We start from the raw sequence: 22,203 nt of genomic DNA, 5'->3' as shown, positions 1-22,203 counted from the left end.
TACCACAGAATAGACACTACAGGTTTTATGATCCCCATTTTACAGGCGGGGAAGCTGAGCCTCAAAGCCATTAGCTACCTTCCCTGAGGGTCACACAGCTAGCAAGGGTCTGAAGAAGGGCAAAAGGCCACATAATCCCGGCTCACGTCCGGCACGCTGCCCCACATGCTGGCCTTGGAGCTCGCCAGGATATCCCATGAGCCTGGCCTCCAGCCCCCACCCCCCAGCAGGAGAATGGGGCCGGGGTCTTGTTGGGGTCCTCCTGACCACTCCCCACTGTGGTCAGTATAGGAAGTGGAGACAAAGGAAGCCTGGACAAAGGAACAAGAGCCAAAGGGAGCTCAGAGAGCATCCCGAAGCTCAACACGCCCCATCGTCACCCAGAATCGGGCCCGAGACTGTGTGCCGCCTCCCCCACCCCCGCAGCTCACCAGATGGCACCCATAACTTTGAGATGTCATGGACATGCCCGCTTGAATGTCTTATGGACAACTTTGAGACAACCGTGACGTCTTCAGTTACCACAGACAGGCCCCTTCCCTCTCCGTCTGGGTCCCTGCTGCCCAGTGCTCCCAACTCTAATCCACGGCTATCTGAGTGATTCTCTGTGCCCATTCCCCTCCCCAGCCTCTTGCCCATCACTGCTGCCCACCCTCCCTGAACCCATACCGGCTGCCTCTACCCCCCACCCTTTTTGCCCCTTGTCTCTGCACCTTCTGTGCTGCTGGCCCCTCCACCCTCTGTGCCTCATTAACGCGGATTTACGGCCTAACTGCCCATGCCAGCGAGAGTGCCCAAAGAACCTGGCGTGCCGGCCCCAGTTCTCTTTGCCCTCAGAGAGCAGAATTAGGAGCAATCAGCAGAGGTCCCACTATTTGGCTTCCTCGTCCCAAGAAGAGCAGGTAGGAAAATGGGGGCCTGCTTGTCCCCGGAGGTCTTCAGGCAAAGGCAAGGTGACTGCTTGGGGATCCTGGAGGGAGATCCCTGGCCCTGTCCAGGTCGGCCTCTTTGGGGAATAACAAACTGTCCCCCGATAGCAGAGAGGAGAGCCACGATCACCCCCTGAACTTGGTGCCCAGGCGAGCAGGGACTGAAAAATAAAAGGCAGAATTGCAACCCTCACTAAGCCCACAGGGCCTTCTCATAATCCCAGAACAAGCTTGTGGGGCCCTGGCTCAGGCCCAGCCCCTCGCCTGCTAACTGCCAGTGCCAAGGTGGCAGGGGGAGGGGTCTTCTAGAAGGAAAAAGTCACATTAGAAAGATAGAAAGATTGTCCGGAGCTAGGCACAGGGGAACCCCTACGGTGGAGCGGATCAGGAACCGAAGAAATGCTCCAATCAGAAAGTGCTCTGAAGAGGTCCCAGGTAACTGTAGCCTCACCACTGTACCCTGCTTTCCATTCTTTAGTTTGAGGAGGGCCCAGAGATGCCAGCATTGGGGCATGGCCCTCTACCCTGCCATCCTGCACCACATGGCAACCTCCCTTTGGCCAGCCTTGAGCCTACCCCTGCCACGGTATCAAATTTGAGGCCTCCGCATCCAGGGGCCCGCCGTTTTCTCCCCACCTTGAGGGTATGGGGACTATCATCCTTGCCTCAGGGGCACAGGCCAGATTCCCTGAGGCTGACTGCCTCCCAGCACAACGGCTCTCCCCAGAGAAAGTGCCTGGGCACAAGAATTCCACCCACTCTCAAACAAGGCCTTGCATGGGAAAGGTTGGAGGTCCTCCACCAAATGGTGGGTCCTACTCAGGTAATAGGCAAGTGCCCAGGACCAGATGGTACCCACCCAAGAGGTAGGAAGGAACAAGCTGGAGAAGCTGACAGCCCAACTGTGTAACTTGTCATTGTGCCCAGACACCGTGCCAGACGACCATTGGCGGCAGGATCTCCCCGTGGCAAAGCCTGCCTGTCAGTTCTTGCCCTCCTCTCAGCCCCCTCTCCCCACGGCAGCCAGGCCCTCCCTCTTTCTTGGCCACAGTTCCCTAATAGCCACACAAGAGACCTGCCTTGGCCTCAGGAAGTCCTAGCTGGCCCTTCCTTGACTGAGGCAAAGTGTTGGCTCAGTTTAAAAGCCCTCCTTGGTGCTACTCAGCATCTCTGGGCTTCAGGACCTCCAGGCAGCCCCCACCCGGGACCTACCTTGCTCAAAGGAGGTCATGCCCACAGAGCACTTCCTAAATCCTAAGGGAGTACAGAAATGTCACTTATCCCAGCAGGCACCTGGGAGCCAGCACTGAGGCCCGCCAGACGGGCCTCTGCCCAGTCGATATGGCTCAGCTCTCCAAACGCTCATGATGGGGCAGCCCTTTAGCTAGCTACTGGGGATCAAAGACACAAAGGAAACAGTCCCTGCCTCGCGGGAAGCTCCATTCTAGAACGCAATGGAGCTATCTGTCAGAATCGAGAGCAAAGAGAGGGATGGGAGATAGAGATGGCGCCCAACAGGAGCTGATACGAGGTGGCTCAGCCAGGGCCTCGGACCGGAGCTCTAGGGTTAAAAAGATTTTAGAGCTGATCAAGGCCAACCCGTTCATTTTACAGATCAGGATGTCAAAGCCGGGAGCGATGGTGTCTTGCCCAAGGTCGCTCAGCCAAGAAGTGTCTGAGGCAGGATTTGAAGCCAGGTCTTCTGGAGTCCAAACCCAGTCATCTGTCTACACTGCCTCTCCACAACGCATGGCCTCTCTCAATGGCTCCCATATGAATGCCATCAAAGGAGGGCTATAAATGGGGCTCTTGGCAAGGGCAGGAGTGGGAGACGGAGGTCCATGGGGACGAGGCCATGAAGGAGTGAGATCTGATCCCTCTAGAACTTCTCGGTGAGCTCTGTGGACAGGAGATGGACATTCTGAAACACTGGAACTAGGAGTGAAGGGGAGGCCTTCGAGCCTTCAAGGGGAGGCTGGGAGGACCACTCAAGGGACTTAACTGTTCAGGGACAGACCCCGAGTCTGCTAGGAGACAGTGCTTTTCAGAGACTGCAAGTGCCACTCTCCCAAGAAGGGATGGGCCACACGATTGGAGCTGGGTCTTGAGGGACACTCTGGATTGAGGGCACGAGCGTTCCTGAACCAAGGCCCACAGGGAGGAATGGAGGCGGCATACATAGGTTTGGCATACTAGAAATCCAGCAGGGGATTAGGCTGGCTGGGAAGGGCAGGGCCTGTCTGCTGAGGGCTTAGAACACCAGTCCATGTGGACTTGGGCTTTCAATATCAAGTATCAGCTCCAAAGCAGAAGAGAGGTAAGGGCTGGGCAACCGGGGTTAAGTGACTTGCCCAGGACCATCCATCTAGGAAATGTCTGAGGCCAGATTGGAACCCAGGACTTCCTGTCTCTAGGGCTGGCTCTCTCCATCCACTGAACCACCCAGCTGCCCCTTGGCGTTGGGCTTTGAACCATGGCATCTCGTCCAAATTCTTACTTGAAGCATGAGGCCTGGCTACAAGACCCCTGAGAAGCAGCTGAAGGGGCCAATCGAGATCTGGTTTTCTTCCTCTTGGCATTCTTCTTTAGGAAAGTCCAATTGGATTAGAGGCAGCCTGGAGACAGCGAGGCCAGTTCCTTACCTATGTATGGGTCAGCAGTAGGGCCAATTGGCCCTGGATGCCAACTGGCACGTGATGGCACTTATCACTCGCTTGCCTCAGCTAAAGAGGAGCATCTTGCCTAGATGAGCCATTTCATCAGCCTGCTACGACGCCGTATCCCATCCCCATGCAGGTAGTCCGCCCGCCTCACCAACCTTTCCAGGTATATGTTGCCGCCTGACCCTGAGGCCAGCCTTGTCTGCAACCCCTACATTATGAGGAAGGCCTCCGGTCTGCCTCACCTTCCCGCCAGCTGCCTGGCCCCTGGAGATGCCGATAACCTCTCTGCGAACTCCTGCCGATTCCAATTGTTGTGGAGCCCCAGCTTCCTCTGGCCCCATGGCATTCCTCACACCCACTGCCATTTCCAGACTCTCTCTCTCTCTCTACTGCCATCACTCGTGGGCTCCACCTTTGAGGCGAATCCATATTTACCCCCAGTCAGAAAGAGAAAATGCAGAACAAACATATCACGACCACGACACAGGACAAGGAGACAGCAGTAATTCGGGACTTCGTCTCTCTGTCTCTCCATCTCTTCCTTCTCTCTCCCTTTCTCCCTCCCTCCCTGTCTCTGTCCCCGTCCTTCCCTCTTTCCCTCTCTCCTCCTCCCCCTGCCAAAAGTAGAACAGGTGATAAATCCGGCCTTGCCGATCGCTTTGCTCTTCAAAAGGTGGTGGGAATGACGAGAGGAAGCATGGTTCTGAAATGGACTCTGTGTGACTAACAAGAAGGAGCTGGGCACTTTGCGCTGCTGGGGAAGGCAATGCTGCTCTCATCTTTTGGCTCTCGGCTTCCATCTCTCTCTACCCATCAAGGGGATCTTGGGTTCCATTAAGAAAGGGCTAATGTCCAGAAAGGGCAGCTGGGTTGCTCGGTGGACAGGGCCAGGCCTGGAGATGGGAGGTTCTGGGAACAAATCTGGCCTCAGACACTTCCTAGCTGTGTGACCCTAGGCAAGTCATTTGACCAATTTTGCCTCAATTTCCTCATCTGTCAAGTGAGCTGGAAAAGAAAATGGCAAATCTTTCTAGCATCTTTGTGACGAAAACCTCAAATGGGGTCATGAAGAATCAAACACAACTGAAAAATGACTGAACAAACATCCAGAAGGCATAACCAGGAGCAGCCATGGGGAAGGGGCATGAAAGGGGGGCAAGAGAGAAAAATGTAGGCTCAGTATCAGTGAAAACTTCCTAGAAATTAGAGCTGTTCAAAAGTAGAAGTGACTGGGGGCAGCTGGGTAGCTCAGTGGATTGAGAGTCAGGCCTAGACACGGGAGGTCCTGGGTTCCAATCTGGCCTCAGACACTTCCCAGCTGGGTGACCCTGGGCAAGTCACTTGACCCCCATTGCCCACCCTTACCACTCTTCTGCCTTGGAGCCAATACACAGAAGTTAAGGGTTTAAAAAAAAAAGTAGAAGGGGCTGCCTTAGGAGATAGTGAGTTCCCCATCACTCGAAGTATTCAAGCAGAGGCTGGGGATGTTGTGGGAGGGATTTCTGCTCTGGTACAGGTTGGATTCAATGGCCTCTGAAACCCCTTTCATCTCAGATTTGGTGACTGAAGCTCCTCATGGTGACAGAAGGATGTGCTCTCAGGCTGCCTGCCTCTTCCCTCTGTGCTGGCTCAGGAATGTGTCTTCAGGAGAGCCCAGAGGACTTTTTTATGTTTTATATTTATTTTACTGACAAATTTCCACACAAGTTTTCCAAAGTCATATGATTCATGTTGTCTCCCTCCCCCTCCCGGAGTTGACAAGCCATTCCCTCTGGGTTATACATGGATTATCACGCAAAACATGCTTCCAGATTGTTCTATTTTGTAAGCAAATAATCTCATGGAACCCAAACTTATATCCAAATAACCAAGTGATAAGTCATGTGCTTTTATCTGCATTCCTGCTCCCACCATTCTTCCTCTAGATGCAGATACATTCTTTCTTGAAAACCTCTTGGGATTGTCCTGGATTATCCTACTGCTGTTTAGTAGCAAAGTCCATTACATTGGATTTTACCACAGTGTGTCAGTCTCTGTGTACAATGATCTCCTGGTTCTGCTCCTTTCGCTCTGCATCACTTCCTGGAGGTCTTTCCAGTTCACATGGAATTCCTCCAGCTCATTATTCCTTGGAGCACAATAACATTCCATAAACAACAGATCCCACAATTTGTCCAGTCATTCCCCAATAGGGGGACATCCCTTTCTTTTCCGATTCTTTGCCACCACAAAAAGCAGCTAGAAATGTTTTTGTACAAGAAGGTCCTTTCCCTTTTTAAAAATCTCTTTGGGATAGACCTAGTAGTGGTATTACTGGATCGAAGGGTCAGCATCGTTTTGTAGCCCTTGGGACATAGTTCCAAATTGCCCTCCAGAATGGTCGGATCAGTTCACAGCTCCACCAACAATGCATTAGCGTCTGATTTTGCCACGTCCCCTCCAACATTTATCGCTTTCCTTTACCACCATATTGGCCAATCCGCTAGGGGTGAGGTGCTACCTCAGCACTGTTTTGATTTGTATTTCTCTAATCAGGAGGAATTTCAAATGTTTTTTCATGTGATTATTGACGCTTTGATTCCTTCCTCTGAAAACTGCTTGTCCATAGCCTTGGACCATTTGTCAGTTGGGGAATGGCTTGGATGCTGATGGATTTGGTTTAGTTCTTTATATATCTGAGAAATGAGACCTTTATCAGAGAAATTTGTTCCAAGAGGATTTTTAATAAAAGCAACAGGCACATTTGCCCACAAAGCCCCTGCCTAACTGCCCTACTTTCCCCACTGGGGACCTCCAAGCCCCGCCAACAGCTGACCCAACGTGCCTTTATGCCTTCCTAGCCCTGGGCCCTCCATGGGGCCTGTCCGTCTGCCTGTCTCAGCTTCTCAGCCCTGCAGGCCAGCCTGGGAGGGCCAGGAAGGCTCACGAAGCCCCCGCTGCGCCCTTCTTCTCCTCCTTCGGCTTGGGTTTCTGTTTCCATTGGATCAAAGCACAGCTGTGAGTCACCCAGTGTTCTCTGAGCCTTGGAACTGGGAAGAAAAATAGTCCCTCAAGAGAATGGAGCAGACCGGTGTGTGCACGGACATATGTGCTCACAAGCACCCGCTCGCACGTCCACGCGCACCCCTGCGCATACTCACTTCCCCACTCCAGAGGCTCAGCCATCTCCTGCTGGCCCATGACCCCTCAGGATGCGTGGAATTCCTGGCAGGGACACTTGGAGGGGCCCCTTGTTCTGGCCCCACCGAGAAGATGCTGATGGCTTCCACATGGGCTGGCCCAAGTTCTTATGGTCCTTGGGTTTCCACCTCTGGCCTGACTGCTGGGGGAGTGAGGGGAGGAAGGCCGGAGAGAGGAGACAGCTTATTGCCCGGGGGGGCCAGTGAGGATGGAGGGGAGGTGGCAGAGGTTTTCCCAAGCTGAACCTCCAGTGCTCTATGGGCCTCATTCCTGTCAATCAGGAATGGAAGAGAAGGGACCAGCGAAGAGGCTCCACGTTCCCCAGAGAGAGTAGAAGAGGGCGGATGGCATGCTGGGCTGACACCAGAAAGGCTGCTATTCAAATCCCACCCCTGACCTTTAGTAGCTGTGTGACCCTAGGCAAGTCACTGGACCTCTACGTCTGTAGGATGGGATTATGGCACCTGGAGTGCCTTCCTTAAAGGATTCTTTGGGGGCTCGAAGAGGCTTTAGAATCCCCACCCCTCCGGAGTTTGGCAGCCGTGGAGGGTGGACGTGCTCTGCTCTGAGGCCCTCCCCCTTACCGAGGCGTTCCCTCCTAGGAAAATGTGCTCTCGTCAACCTACCGCTGGCTACCTGGCAGCACAGTCGCAGGGCCAGGCCCTCGGACCCGGGCCAGGCACGTTGAAAGCACAGCTGGCTCTGGCCCCCTCCAGCTAGCAGCCTGGCGGGACACCAAGGCCTGGTGTTTAGACAGCTGGCTCGAGGGGCTTTTGGTGATGTGGCCAGCTTCCACTCCAAAGTCCTGGAAGGAGAGAGTTAAGGCCGGGGTCCGGGAGGGGCTGCAGAAGCAGCGGGAGCCGGGGTCCCTGCCTGGGAGGAGCTGGCAACCTGACCGAGGCCTGTAACCTGAACGCCGTTTCTTCTGCTCCGAGCCCCGTGCAAGATACTTGGGGCCCAAAGAGAGAAAACGGCGGCCCAGTCGCTGCCCCTGCGAGCTTCCATTTCACTGGACCGGGAAGGGGGGAGGAAGGGAGGGAAGGCTGCTCGCCTGCCACAATAATAACGACCGTGACCAACCTCGCAGAGTGCTTTGCAAACACCACCTCCGTTTAGCCTCCCATTCTACCCCAGGACGCAGCTGCCGTTATGATTCCCATTTTACAGATGAGGAAACTAAGGAAGCCAAAGGCGAAAGGACCTGTCTAGGTTTATACAGCTAGTTGGTGTCTGCGGCAGGATTTGAACTGAGTGACCCTGATTCCAGGTCCTGTGCTCTGGGCACTGTGGCACGGAAGACAAGGAGGAGGAGAAGGAGGAGGTTCCTTTGAGCTTGGAGGACTCAGGGCAGTCTCTCGAGGGGACACTGAGGCTGAATCGCAAAGGGAGCGTTCCAGGCCGTTCCAGGCCCAGGGGACACACGAGCAGGTAAGAGCACCACAGGGGATAAGCCTGGGAAGAAAGGAAGGCCTTCAGTGTCACGCTGAGGCAACAGAGCAAGGGAGCGAACGGCCTGTCAGGCGTCGGTCTGAACGGGGCTGGACGAGAGTCCCGGATGTGTGAAGGCTCTGAGAATTCTCACAACAGAAGCAGAGAAGGAGCCCCAGCTCTGAGGGACCCAGGACAAAGGGAGCCTCTGCAGCCGGGCCGAATGGTGGAGAAGAGGTCTCCTGGGTTACAGAGCCCATCCCGCACAAGAAATAGCCCTGGACGCCGTGCCCGTTTGCAGGTGGGGAAAACAAGGCTCTAAGAAGGGGCATGAATGCCAGCCCGCTGAGACCCCATCATTTCCTTCCCACTTGCACAATGCAAAGCTCTTTCTCAAGGAGTGAGTCCAGAAGAACAAGAGTCAGGAGAAAGAGGCTGAAGATCACAGTGGCTCTGCTCCAAGCCCATTAGGCCATGGGGCAGCCAGCCCCAACTAGAAGGGCCTTGGGAGCTCAGTGAAGCCACCAGAAAGAAGGAAACTGAGGCAGCCTGCTGAGAAACTGGGGAGTCTCTTGTCCACCTAGGACTAAATCCCACCATGTACAAGAGGCCTCTCGTGCTCCCCTTAATTAGGGCCTTCCTTCTGAGACTAGCCCCAGTTTGTGCTGTCTAGGGCTGTTTGTACCTACTTGTTGGTGTGTTAGGGATGGGACCTCCTTGAGGGCAGGGATTGCCTTGCCTTTTTCGGTATCTCTGACCCCAAATCAGTCTATTTGGTGCCTTACCATATGCCAAGTCATGTAGGTGGCACAGTGGATAGAGTTCCAGGCCTGGAGTCAGGAAGACCCGAATTCAAATCTTGCCTCAGACACTTCCTAGCTGGGTGACTCTGGGTAAGTCACTTCCCCCCTGTTTTGCCTCAGTTTCTTCATCTGTAAAATGAACTGGAGAAGGAAATGGCAAACCATGCCAGTATCTCTGCCCAGAAAACCCCATATGGGGTCATGGAGTGTCAGACACAACTGAACCTACGTCCTCTGCCTCCAAATGGGGAGCTCTTCCCACTGCACCATGGGGGACAGAGATGGGGTTCTTCTGATTTGAACTATGGGCACTCAGAGAACCAGAGAAGCTCGAACAGTAGCGGACCTCAGTAATGGTCTAGCGTCCTTCCCCAGGCAGGAATCCCATCTCCTGCAGCCTCAGGGGGATGACTTCAACCCATCTCTGCTTGAATGGGAAGAATGGGGGGCAGGGTAAAAATATCAAGGGGGGGCATTGGGGTCTGAGGCCCAGAAGAAGCCAAAGCGCCCTTTTTTCCCACTGAGGCAGGGAAGAAAAGCGAGCTCCAGGGATAAGCGCCAATTGTCCCTTGCCCTATGGCAGGAAGCCCAGTGCCGGGAAGCCTGCCAACTCGGGGATGGTGCCCACCCTTGCTGAACACCACTGCTCACCCACATCCAGCCTGTTCTGCCTCCTTCATCGAGGAGGAGTTCCTGGTTAGGGGCAGCCCTGGAGGCCAGGCATGGGTCACTGCCACATGTTTAACGAGAGTTCTCCAAAAAGAGAGCGCAGGCAACACATACTGCTAAGATTAATCTGTATCGTAAACACTTTTGCCGTCACTTACTGAGAAATCTAGACAATGAAAAAAGCAATAATAAATCGAGCCCTGATTTGCAGCATTAGCCCGTTTCCAAGCTGAAAATTTAACAACGGGCTCTCCCGAGCTGGTAGGAGCTGGTGGAACACAACTGGCCGGGTCATGTGATCGGAAAACTATTACATAAGTGATTTAGAATCTGAGGCTTAAGCTATGTGACCTTGGCCAAGTCTCTTCCCTTATCATCTGGAAAAGAGGACTATGACGATACTTGCTCTGAGCCTGAGAGATGTGAAACAGTGTAAGAGGGACGCTCCCATCAAGGCCCCCCTCTCTCCAGCCACCCCCAGTCGCCTCCTTGACACCCTTGCCTCGGTGTTCCTGGGTCTTAAGCTGCTGAAGGCACAGAGAGAGCCACACTGCATGAGAGAACCTGGATCCCAAGGAGGAGGGAATCGGAGTTCCAGCTCATTCCCTACTCCCTGGGTACGAGAGAGCAAATAAGCCACAACTCCTCGGTGCTGAGCTTTGGAGCAGGTGATAGTCATGGCCATTTGGAGCTGCGAGGAGTCTCCTGAACAGGGGAGGAAACTGGGACCATCCAGAGGGGGGAAGGGACTTGCCCATATCCCACAGGGAGTAAGCGACAGAGCCGACAGTTGAACCCGGGCTCTCTTCTCTCTCCATGGCACCATGCCTAGGGCGGAAATCCGGACCCTAGACAGCATCCCTTCCTGTATGTCAGGTAAAGACTCACCAGTGCCCAAGGGCGGATCCATCGGCAGCAGGCCTGGAGGCCGAGCCAGGCAGCTGGAGGCTGGGGGGCTTGACTGGCCTCCCTGCGATAAGGCCTTCGGGACCACCTGTTGTCCACTGACTTCGCCTCCATGCAGTGAGTCTGCCCAGGGCCAGCAGTTGGCGGCATAGTCTTCGTGCCCAGCCCAGGCTGGTCCTTTTACCCAGATGCTGTCTGGATGCCCAGGGCTGAAAAGCAGCTCCCCAGCCTTGGAAGGGTTTTTCCTAGGCTGACAGTGAGCGGATAGCCTCCTTGTCTCCATCGGGACTTGTGGAGTGCCCTGAGACCCAGGTGACAGGCTTCCTCCTCTTCCTCAGAGAGCAGAGGGCGAGCGGAAAGAAAGATGGCTCTGGCAGACTGCTCTTATTCAGCCTTCGGCTCAGTCAGCTTGGGTGAAATCCACACTTTGTGCCCCCAGCCAATGCCCTCTGTGTGTGTCCAGCTGGCAGCCAATGCCCGTGCGGTGCTTGGCACTTTACAGGCTTTCACTGCAAACCAGTTGTTGAGGACAGGGCTCATAGAGGGCCATTTGAGGAGGAGCTCCAGCCGAGGTGCTCGGCAGCCCAGGCAGGCCTGGTTCCCACAGTGGGGGGAGCCTGCCCTCCAATATAGTGGCCAGCTCCAAGCCGGATGGCTGAGCCGGAGGCTCATCCTTCAAGGGGTGGCACAAGAACCACCTCTTCCTCCTCCATGACACTCCCCACAAAGCCACGCACATGGGACTACAGGAGGTCTCAGCCAAGTCCCCCAACTGTTCTGCAACTTATAGTCTTAGTGTCTTGGGGTAATAAGAGGTACGGTGGTGAGGTGCCCAGGGTCACACGGGCAGCATGGCAGAAGGGCGATGTGAATTGTAGTCATCTTTACCTTGAGGTCAGCTCTCTACCCACTACACCATACTGCCTCTTCTTATGCACTCGTGAGACCCTTCCTGATCTGCATCATGGTGTCTGTGTTTCATCTCCTCTCCCAGATGAGGGCAGCTTGGTGGCATGATGGATAAGCGTATGAGGCCTGGAGCTAGGAAGACTCCTCTTCCCGAGTTCAAATCTGGCCTCCGATACTTCCTAGCTGTGTGTCCCTGAGCAAATCACTTCCCCCTGTGTGCCTCAGTTTCCTCATCTCTAAAATGAGCTGGAGAAGGAAATGGCCAATCAGTGCAGGGTCTCTACCAAGAAAACCTCAAACAGGATCACGAAGAGGCAGACATGACTGAAACAAGGGATCCACAGCAAACAAGCAGATTAGGTCCTCGAGAACAAGGACTAAAACGTATTTATCGCCCTTATTCTGTCCTCCACCACCACCACCGCCCTTCTCCCATCTGCCTATTATAGAGTAAAAGTTGAATCTGGAGCCGAAGGTCCTGGGCCCACGGCCCTCTCTCCCCCACGCGGCAGTCGCTTCTCCTCTCTGGTGGGGACTGAGGGACTCCTGGGACCCTTCCAGCTCTAGAGCCCCCACGTGCTAATTCTGAATGTTTGACGAACGAATGAAAAAACTCACTTTCCAGTGCCCCGTCCAAGGCTCCCGTCCCACGTTCTTCCTAGTCTAATGTCACGCCACCTCCACATAGTAATAACAGCATACACAATCCAAGCAGAGGCACGTAGGGGAGCCGTGTGGTCAGAGCAGCGAGGGCCTTGAGTGCCAAGCCGAAGGGTTTGGACTTCATTCCCGAGCTGATGGGGAGCCCCTGAAGGTGTCTGAGCAACGGAGGGACAGGAGAAAAGCTCGGTTTTAGGAAGACGACTGATCAGACAACGTGTGCACAAGGTGGGCTGACGAGGTTGAGGCTGGAGATGGAGAGACCCACTGTCCAAGCACGAGGAGAAGAGGGCCCGGATGAGACCGGTGGCCACAGAAACGGAGGGGCAACAACAGGAGTTGACCAAAGAGCCAAACAGAAAGGGTCTCTGGCTGGATTTGGGGGGGGGTGACAAGGAAAGAAAGGAATCTGGCGATTCCGAGAAGGAAAGCCAAGGCCATTACAAAGCGTGGCACGCAGGATGCTGGTGTTCGCGACCCTGGCACGAATGGCACCGGGTGCCACGGCCGGAGTCGGAGGGCTAGAAAGTTAGTACGTCCTGGCCAACATTCCCCAGTCGACTCTGGCGAAAGGCTTCCGATCCCCAGCGCTAAGTCAGGATTGGCAGCCATCGTTTCACTGCCAGGGTAACCTCGAGCTGCCTGTGCCCTTGAGACCCTCCTCAGGCCTTCACTTGCCTGAATAAGGCCTGTGGGGAAATCCCAAGTCTCTCCAGTTCCAATGACTGAAAGATTTCAAGAATGCTAAAATAACTAAAAGAATCGCTCTCGTCCTCCCCCCAACTCATTTCTCCCCCTACCCCCACTTCGCATCAGTTCTGTGGGAAAGTCCGTCTGGGAATTTCCCACAAGCCTGTGTCTTTGACCCTAACTTTATAGCCATTTGCTTCTCATGTCAAATGCAAAGTATAGAGGGGTAGGGGGCGGGGAAGGAGCCCCCATCACCAGGGGATGCTGCTCTGGGGTGCTTCTAGGGAGGGCTGGAGGCATCCCACTGAGATGCTACCCAGGAACTTGGTGCTGGCCGAGTTTGGAGGCCTGGACTTTTCCCACCAGAAAGACAGCCTGGTGGCCTCCATCCCTTTCGCCTCCGATTCCATCACCGACAGGAGGATCCCACGACCCTAGAGAGCCCCAGAAAGCCAGAGTGAGAAGGGCCTTAGAGACCACTGAAGCTCGCCTACCCCGCGCAGTTTCCAAATGTGATTGCGTGGGGAGGGGCAGTGGCCAGGGATTGGCCAAGGCCCTCCAATTAGGAAATGGCAGCGCTGTGTCTGGAGCTCAGTCCAAGGCTCCTGTGTCCTTCATTCACTCTGTGGAGCAGGGACATCAAAGACCTGGGCCTTCGGGGGGCTTCCTGGATGGAGAGCCAGGCCAGGGAAGGGCGACTGAGCCTCGGACTGCTTGCTGCCTTGTCAGAGGAAGCCCCTTTCACCAAGGCCATATGTATCGTGGCCAAAAGATATCGCCCTTGGCAGTGGAAAGGCCCACAGCTTCCAAAGAGACCAGAACCACAAACGTAAACCAATGGAGCTCGGGTCCGACGGCAAGTTTGCTGAGCACCGGAGCCTAGTTCATGTTCAGCTAGCCAGCCCCTCGGTGGCGGTAATCCAGAAATGAGCACAGCTGAAAAAAAGGCCAACAAGTCCAACTGAGGCACAAGACTTAGTGGCTTGATTTGTCTCTGTCTCTCAACTCTCTGCGTCTGTTTCTCTCCTCCCCTTGCCCCCGCCCCCACAGTCTCCCTCTGTCTCTCTCTCTCTCTCTCTCTCTCTCACACACACACACACACGCACACGTCGTACTGGGCAGGCAGGGGGTGAAGTTGACCTTTATCCAGCGTACGTGAGTGTGTAGCTCGTATACAGCTTGCAGCTTGCAAGTCATTGTAGACCAGGGAAATAAACGTTTGTCCAGAGCATGGGACCTCTGAGCCACACTGCTGATTGGGTGAGTCAGGCAAGCCACTTGGCTTCTCAGCCTCCCAGGCAACTCTCTCACGCTACCTGGGTAGAGGGAACTTATCCCTGAGGGGTGGGTAGGAAGCCCCCTGTACCACTGAAGGGAGTAAAGGGCCCTGCTGAAGCTCCAATGGGATGACGCCTATTAAGCGCTGGCCCTTGAACTCGAGACCCCCAATCCAGCTGAAGGCCGATTTCGGGTCTCTCAATGTCTCTTCAGAGCGAGTGGAGGGGTGCGTGAGGCCCCGCTTTGAAGGGCCGACAGCAGCTAGAAGTCACTCGCTTTTACTTTTGTCTATAGAAACGAAGCCCAAAGCCCGGCTCCTCGGCCCTCACCCCCCGTCCGACGTCCCAGAGAGGAGGCCGCAGAGCGGCCCTCTGCGACTCGCCACCTTTCTTTTCTTTGTCCTTGAAGGACATGGTAGTCGCTTGCTAAATGTCTGTGAAGTTGAACCGAGTCTCAAAGCCCGCCTTTGGCCGCCTCGTTCCATTGTGGAGGCTAGAGAGACCCCAGAGGCAGAGGGACCCCCTCCTTGGGTGGGGGAAGGCGTCCCAGGCATGGAGTTTAAGCCCTAAAGAGATCTTTAAGGGTCCTCCCTACTGGCTGGGAAAGGTAGCAAGCGTGTAAAAACTGCTGAGGGTCTGGGGGGTGGAGGGCTCCCACGCCAGCCTGCCTCCACCACTAGCCCCCAAAGGCTCCTGGGCCTTCTCTCTGGAGGTTCAGGCTTGGAACATCCCCCCTCACCAGAGGGGCCCAGGCTGGATCACTGGCCCCGGCTAGCCTGTAAAGCCCTTCCCTGCTGCGGCTGCTGCGGCTGCGGCTGCGGCTGCTGCGATGAATCCAGCATCTTTTTCCAGGTTCGATGGAGCGGCCTCCTCATCCGCAGCAGCATCGCTGAGCCAAAGACCAAAGACAGGAAGGAGCACCCAGAGGCAGAGAGCAGAGAGCAGAGAGCAGAGAGCGAGCGAGGGGCCCACGTACAGCTGAAGAATGGAATGTCCCTGGGCCGGCCCTCGGGACTTGGGCCTGTCTAGGGAGGGTGGTCCGAGCCTGGCCCATTGCACCACACATCCCCGCAGGCTGTCCGGGAAGCAAGACAAGTGAGGCGAGCACCAGCGGCCCTGCCTCCCGTCTGCCCTGCTCTAGGCATCTGGCATCATCTCTGCTCCCACAAATGGGAGGGGAGAGGCTAGAGCCCGAACACAAGCCTCTGGGGGACAAGATGGAGCCCATCTTTTAGGGCCTCCCTTCCCCGTGGAGGTATTTGGTCATGCCTCCAGGCCAGGAGCCCGGGGACGCTGGCAAGCAGCAGGGCCTCTGGAATATCAGGGGGTTGGCCGTCCAGAGGCCATCTTAACCACCTTTCTGCTCGGTGCCGTCCACCAGAGGGTGGCCAGGAAGTAGCAAAAAGAAGGGGAGCCTCGGGGGAGGCCATCAGGATGTAGAGAAAAGTAGGCACGGCTCAGCGAGTGGCCACAGGGATGGCAATCGCTGGGCTCGATCTCACAGTATAAGGCTTGGGCATGGACTCAGGGCATTCCGGGGCCAGGCCCTGTGATGGGGACAAGTGTGCACAGGAGAGGACAACTGGGTACTCTGTATGCACACTTGCCAAGGGGAGGTGGCATGAAGAACCAGATGCGAAGTTTAGAAGAGCCGGTAAAGGCCCTTTACTCCAAGGCCGGCGTTTCCTAGAGAAGGAAACAGACCCAGAGGGAGGCCAATTGATTTGCCTGAGGTCAAGCAGGTGGCAAACAGCAGAACTAGAATTTGAACCCAGGTTCTCTAACTAAACCCAACACTCTTTCCAGTGTACAACAGGGAAAGAAGAAAGATTCAGTACCCAGGCCTCAACGGATAAGATTGAGAGCATGCTGGGAAAGCTTTATATTCTCTTCTTTTTAGACACTTAAAATTTTTTAAACCCTTATTTCTGAGAGAAAAGCACGGCAAGGGCTAGGCGATGGGGGCTAGGTGACTTGTCCAGAGTCACACAGCTAGGAAATGTCTGAGGCCACATTTGAACCCAGGACCTTCAGTCTTCAGGCCTGGTGGAACACCTCTGGGTAGAACCTGGAGAAGACAGGCATCTCCTCTCTCCAAGCCACTTGTTGTGAGCCAGATCCTGAATGAACCCGATAGCCACGAGTTAACTTTCCCCCCAACTCCCACACCACCAGCCGGAACTGTTGTGAGCAAGAAACCAGTGCTACAGAGGAGGGGCAGCCTGGGCTAACTTTGCCCCTACGTGGATTGACCTGGGACCCAGCTGTGGGCTCTTGGGGTAAGAAAAACAACAAAGCTGTTTTTAGGACTTTGACCAGGACATTGACCAGATACCACCCTACCCATCATGCAGTGGGGTTGCCTTATGCAGCCTTGCATCTTGCACCAGGCTCCCCTAAGTCTGGAAAGAGGCAGAAGATGCAGGTGGCGATGTCCCCCCAACAGCCGGGTCTTCGGTACCACAGGGCCCAGAAAACACCAGGTACTTTTCCCCGTCCACTGGCTTGCCAACGCCTACCTCTGGCTCACAGTCCCTGCAGTCTGCCATGGTAGACGCCCCTTTCCCCTGGGTTTCCATCCCTGTCTAGCCCAGCCCTCTAGAGTTGCCCTGCCCTCCCATGGTGTCCTCTAGGCTAACCCCCCATCCCTGACCAAATCCCTCTTCCTCACTCGCCCATCCCCTGCCACTCTTTCCAGTGCTGGTGAACCCTTGTGTCGTATGTCCTTCCCATACCAACCCCTAACCAGCACCTTCCCCTCCTGAGCATGCTCACAGCACACCGGGCCAGGAGGAGAAATGGAAGCCGTCCCTGCTCCCCACCGCCCCTTCTAGATCCTCCCTTGTTCATTTCCCTTCACCACAGAGTGGGCCCTCACACTCGGGAACCTCCTGAGTGCCACTGATGGGTGTGACGGGCACCCACCTCGCAGCTCATTCCCTTACACGGCTGGAAGTCGGGGGTTTTCTGACCTAGTTTTACTTTTCATAAACATCTGTGGGCGAAGGAGACGTGTCTCCGTTTCCTCGTGTCCCTCCGCTTGTGGTTGGAGTGTGTGGCGGGCAGTTCTGGTGGCTTTAGCCACATGGAAGGGACTTGGCCAGGCAGCTGGCTTTCTAGCTTTGGGCTTGGTCCATTGTTAGAGAATCCTTCTAAGGGTGTGTCAGGGGAGGGGGTGGATATTGGATGAGCCCTGTGGCCTGCCTTTCTGTTAGAATTCTGGGTAACTTCTAAAAGCACGGCTGAAAGGAGACCTGGTTGGGGTTTTCCTTCCAGGCCCCTCGGACCATTTGAGGTGGTTTTTAATTTCCATTGGCTGTAATGGGGGGGGGTCCCAACTCATAAGGAGGGAAGGCTTTCTGTGGGCACTGGAGCCTAGGGCCAATTTTCCCCTCTGCCAGGCACCACAGAGAGGGGCAGGCAGCTGGGGGCGGGGCATGGAGGAGGCCCCAAGAAGTTGTCTCTTTTTGGCTAGGAAAAGGAAACGCAGAGTACTGATACCCTCTTTCTCCACAGAGACACTTCTTGTTAGCCCAGAATTACCCAGGCTAGAGGGACCACAGGGCTGGGTTGCCATCTTTGTGGTTGGTGGGCAGCTGTGCCACATGGCTTCTAAAGGGAATCAGAACCAGGGCCTGGAGGGTACCTACTGCAGGTATAGAGGACTGCTGCTGCCAATCAGCCTCGTGCCAGTATTCCTACTCTCTAACACGCACAGGGATCTGTCCCCAGGAATAGCCTTTGGGAAAGTGCCAGGGCTCTAGAGGGCATGGAATGAGACCATGTGAACGAAAACCTTAAAAGTGGGCACGGTCCTTACTAAGGAACAGGGAAGGGCACACTGAAAGTCCTTTGGCTGGCAGTTCAGGCTGGCCTTTGAGAGATGGCTCATTAGATGCTCTAAGCCCTACAGAGGCTCTGGCGAACACTCCCAGATGTCTAGGATCGCAGAGGCTACCAAGGCCAAGCTGCAACTGGCAATTGAGAACGCCCTTAGCGATAGCATCTCCAGCCTTTAGTTAACGTGGGGAGCCCACGACCTCTCTCCCCTCTGGCACGGCACTCCCCGCCACAGTTCCCAGAAGGATGGTCGGCCCAGAAGAAATGCTTAGGGACCGAGTGACTGGGAGGCTTCTCCTGACGTCCCAGCTCACTACTACCATATCCCACCTCAAGGCCAGGCTTAGGATGTTATCCAAATCCTCACTTACTTCCTCTTTCTTCACAGGGTTCACGAAGAACTCGGGCTGGCCCTGGGAATGCCCCTTGTCCACGACCGAGGCCTTGAGTCCTAACCAGGTGGTCCGGACTAGATTCTGATGATGCCCCCAAGCTTGCCGCCGTGCTCCCTCCCCCATTCCTGGATCTCTTCACACGGGCATACCTTCTTACTCTAGGAATCCCTGCTGCCTCGCTTCTTCCTTCGGAAGAAAGTGTACCTTTCCACTGTCCTACTCTAGGCCCGGGCTCACCCAGCCAAGCCCCAGAGTCAGCCAGCCATGAAGTCAAACTTGCCTCCTTGAGTTAGGAGGTCCAGATCGCCTCGCTTGTCGCCCATGTCTTCGGCATTTGGGTCTGAGGTCGTGAGTCCTTTCCTAGCTCTTTGCTTGGACTCAGTGTGCTGGGAATGGCCAGGGGCCCCGTCGCTACTCTTTCCCCACCATTATAGCTACCGTCTGGTTTCCAGCTTGGGAGACGTGCAGAGGCGGTCGTCGCCCTCCCCTCCCCTCTTCATTTTAAAGTCCTGCCGATTAGATTTGCTTAGGAAAATCTATTCTTACCAGCCCCTTTTATGGGCACTCCACCCCTGGCCAAGAGCCTGGCATCTTAAGGCGCAGGGCAGAGATTCCAATCACTTTTTCCAGAGCCGTATTCTGGACCGGCTATTTTCAATCCCCAGAGCGGTCGTTCTCTTTGGAAGCCGCTGCCTTCAATTGGCTCCACTGATGAAAATACCACCTGGGCATCGGGAGGCTAAGGTTTCTTGCCAAAAGCTCTGCAGTCTTTAGCGACGCTTTCTAGATTCCTTCTGGTAGTATCATTTGGGCCTGCTCCAGTGAGCAGTCATCTGCTCTGACAGTTCTTGGAAGGTTCTCTCCGTCACGTCCCTGATCCACCCTAGGAAGACAAACTTCTCTCCCGTTGCTCCCAAGTCAACAAAAAGCTGCCTCGGAACTCCCCGGCATGCAATCGCTAACCGCCCCTACTCGCTCGTCTCTTTTAGCTCTGGCCACGTCCCGAAGTCCACCTGTGCAAGTCATTTCCCTGCTCGGCCAGTGCCCAAGGTTTTCTTAAAGGCTCACTAAGTGCCAAATCCTGGGACGGGGCTGAAGGTGCAAAGACAGAAACCAAAATAAAAGCCCACAGCAGTCCCTGCTTTCAAGGAGTTCCCATTCTACGTGGGGGAGACAGCAGACGGGTAACGAGGTAAAGCCAAGAGAGATCCAGAGTCACTGAAGGGAATCTGAGAAGGGAAGGCCCTAGCAGTGGGGAGTCAGGGGGACTAGGAAAGGCTGCTAGTGGAAAGTGAGACTTGAGTCCAGGCTCAAAACAGAGGGGCAGATGGGAAGAAAGAGAACACTGCAGGCACGGCACGCAGGCGGTCCAAAAGGAAAGAGGCAGGAGATGCAGGCTTGTGTGCTGGGCCCAGCCAGGAGACTATGGTCACTGAACCGTGTAAAAAGAATGAAAAGGTAGGAAGGGGTGAGGTTGTCAAACAGGACTTTGGAGTTGCTCCTGGAGGCAATAGGGAGCCATTGCAGTTTACCTAGTATAGGTGACAGAGCCAGAGCTGACCTTTCGGAAGATGGACCGGAGCCAGCAGAGCCTGGAGGCAGGCAGCCCACTTACAGTAGGCTCTTCTAAGTAGTGTGGGTGTGAGGGGACGAGGGCCTGCACCAGTGAGATGGCATTGGCAGAGGAGAGGAAGGGGGATACTCCAGAGATTTGACAATGGACTGAATACGCGAAGTGAGTGAGAGAGAGAAATCGAGGATGATACCCAGGATGTAAACCTGGGCAACTGAGGAATGTCAGGGGGAAAAAGGAAACCCTCCCTTGAAGAAGTGGCCCTTCTCTTTGCCAAGGCTAGCCCTCCTCATGCCTGAATGATCCCATTCCGGTCTACCTTCTCTAGCACATTGCCTCTCTTCTCGCCTTTCCTACTATTTCACTTGGCAATTTCATCATTAAATTGGAAGCGTCGATTTGATAAACATTACTAAACAATTCCCCCAAAACGTGCACAAACTTCAGGATAAATGGCGAGAAATACAGATGAACATTAAATAGGCACGTGTACGTGGATTTGGTCATTTGCGACAAAAGAAATTAGTTGTCCTATTAGGTTTAACACAGAGAATGTATTTGTGTAGATTTCAGGTCAAACTTATTTTCCATAAATCTTCCAACTCTGGTAGCAGAGCTGCTTCTTCCTACCTCCTCAGGGAGACGGAAGAATGCCATTCCATCAGAGCTAGGAGAAAAGAGAATAAGAAGGAGATCTCAACTCGCTGGTGGGTGGGGATCTCACTGAGGAACACTCCCAGGAGGGGAGTGACATATCTGGAAGGTGAGATGAGGACCTTACAGTGGGCATAATCTGCAAGTCTGGGCACTCGGAGAGATCACTACTGCTGACAGAATGTGGTGCTTCCTTGGACAATATTGTGCCTCAGCAGAAGGAATCAGATCCTGGGGGCAACTGACATCCAGAAAGGTAGAAAGGTATAGACCCATGTTGGTGAACCTATGGCACATGTGCCAGAGGGGGCACTCAGCGCCTTCTCTGTGGGCACACGTGCCATCGACCCAGCACAGAATTCACTGGAGTTTGTTACTAGAAAGCCAGAGGGATGCAGGGTGGGGCTGCTCCCCTCCCCATCTCTCCAGGCAGTTTGCAGTTTGGGCACTCAGTCTCTAAAAGGTTCGCCATCGCATACCCTATACCAAGATAAGTTCAAAATGGTATACGATTTAAACATAAAGAGTGATATTATAAGTAAATTAGGTGAACATAGAATAGTATACCTGTCAGATCTATGGGGAAGGGAAGATTTTAAGACTAAGCAAGAGACAGAGAGCATTACAAGATATAAAATGAATGATTTTGATTATATTAAATTAAAAAGGTTTTGTACAAACAAAAGCAATGCAACCAAAATTAGAAGGGAAGCAACAAACTAAAAAAAATTTATAATAAAATTCTCTGACAAAGGTCTAATTTCTTAAATATACAAAGAACTAAGTCAAATTTATATGAAATCAAATCATGCCCCAATTGGCAAATGGTCAAGAGATATGAATAGGCAGTTTTCAGAGGAAGAAATCAAAACTATCAATAATCATATGAAAAAAAATGTTCAAATCTCTCCTGATTAGAGAAATGCAAATCAAAACAACTCTGAGGTACCACCTTACACCTAGAAGACTGGCCAATATGAAGGCAAAAGAAAATAATAAATGTTGGGGGGGTGTGGCAAAAAAATGCATTGCCGGTGGAGTTGTGAATTGATCCAACCATTCAGGAAGGCAATTTGGAATGATGCCCAAAGGGTGTTAAAAGACTGCCTGCCCTTTGATCCAGCCTTACCACTACTAGCTTTGTATCCCAAAGAGATAAAAAAATGGAAAAGATTCCATTTGTACAAAAATATTTATAGCTGCACTTTTTGTGGTGGCAAAGAATTGAAAACTATGGGGATGTCCCTCAATTGGGGAATGGCTGAACAAATTGTGGTACGGTGTGGTGATGGAACACTATTATGCAATAAGGAATGATGAATTGATAGATTTCTAATAAGAACTGGAAGGGCCTCCATGATGCAGAGTGAAATGAGCAGAACCAGGAGAACATTCGTATACAGTAACAGCAATATTGTGGGACGATCAAAGGTAATAGACTACTAATAGCTATGCAATGATCCAGCACAACTCTGAGGGACTTATGAGAAAGGATGCTATCCACCTCTAGCAAAAGAACTATGGGAGGGGGCAGCTGGGTAGCGCAGTGGATTGAGAGCCAGGCCTAGAGACGGGAGGTCCTGGGTTCAAATGTGACCTCAGACACTTCCCAGCTGTGTGACCCTGG

At 53.8% G+C, this 22,203-nt stretch overlaps 1 long non-coding RNA gene across 1 annotated transcript; it reads left to right on the top strand.

The window, feature by feature from the left end:
• The first annotated feature begins 16,500 nt into the window (after positions 1-16,500).
• LOC123253360 lies at positions 16,501-20,406 on the top strand. The gene is made up of 2 exons (XR_006506605.1): positions 16,501-16,597; positions 18,343-20,406. It is a non-coding gene; the product is annotated as an uncharacterized LOC123253360 (long non-coding RNA).
• The last annotated feature ends 1,797 nt before the right edge of the window (positions 20,407-22,203 follow it).

Source organism: Gracilinanus agilis, chromosome X (genome assembly GCF_016433145.1).
Source record: "Gracilinanus agilis isolate LMUSP501 chromosome X, AgileGrace, whole genome shotgun sequence".
NCBI classification, from domain to species: domain Eukaryota; kingdom Metazoa; phylum Chordata; class Mammalia; order Didelphimorphia; family Didelphidae; genus Gracilinanus; species Gracilinanus agilis.
This window is presented reverse-complemented; position numbering and strand designations above follow the sequence as displayed.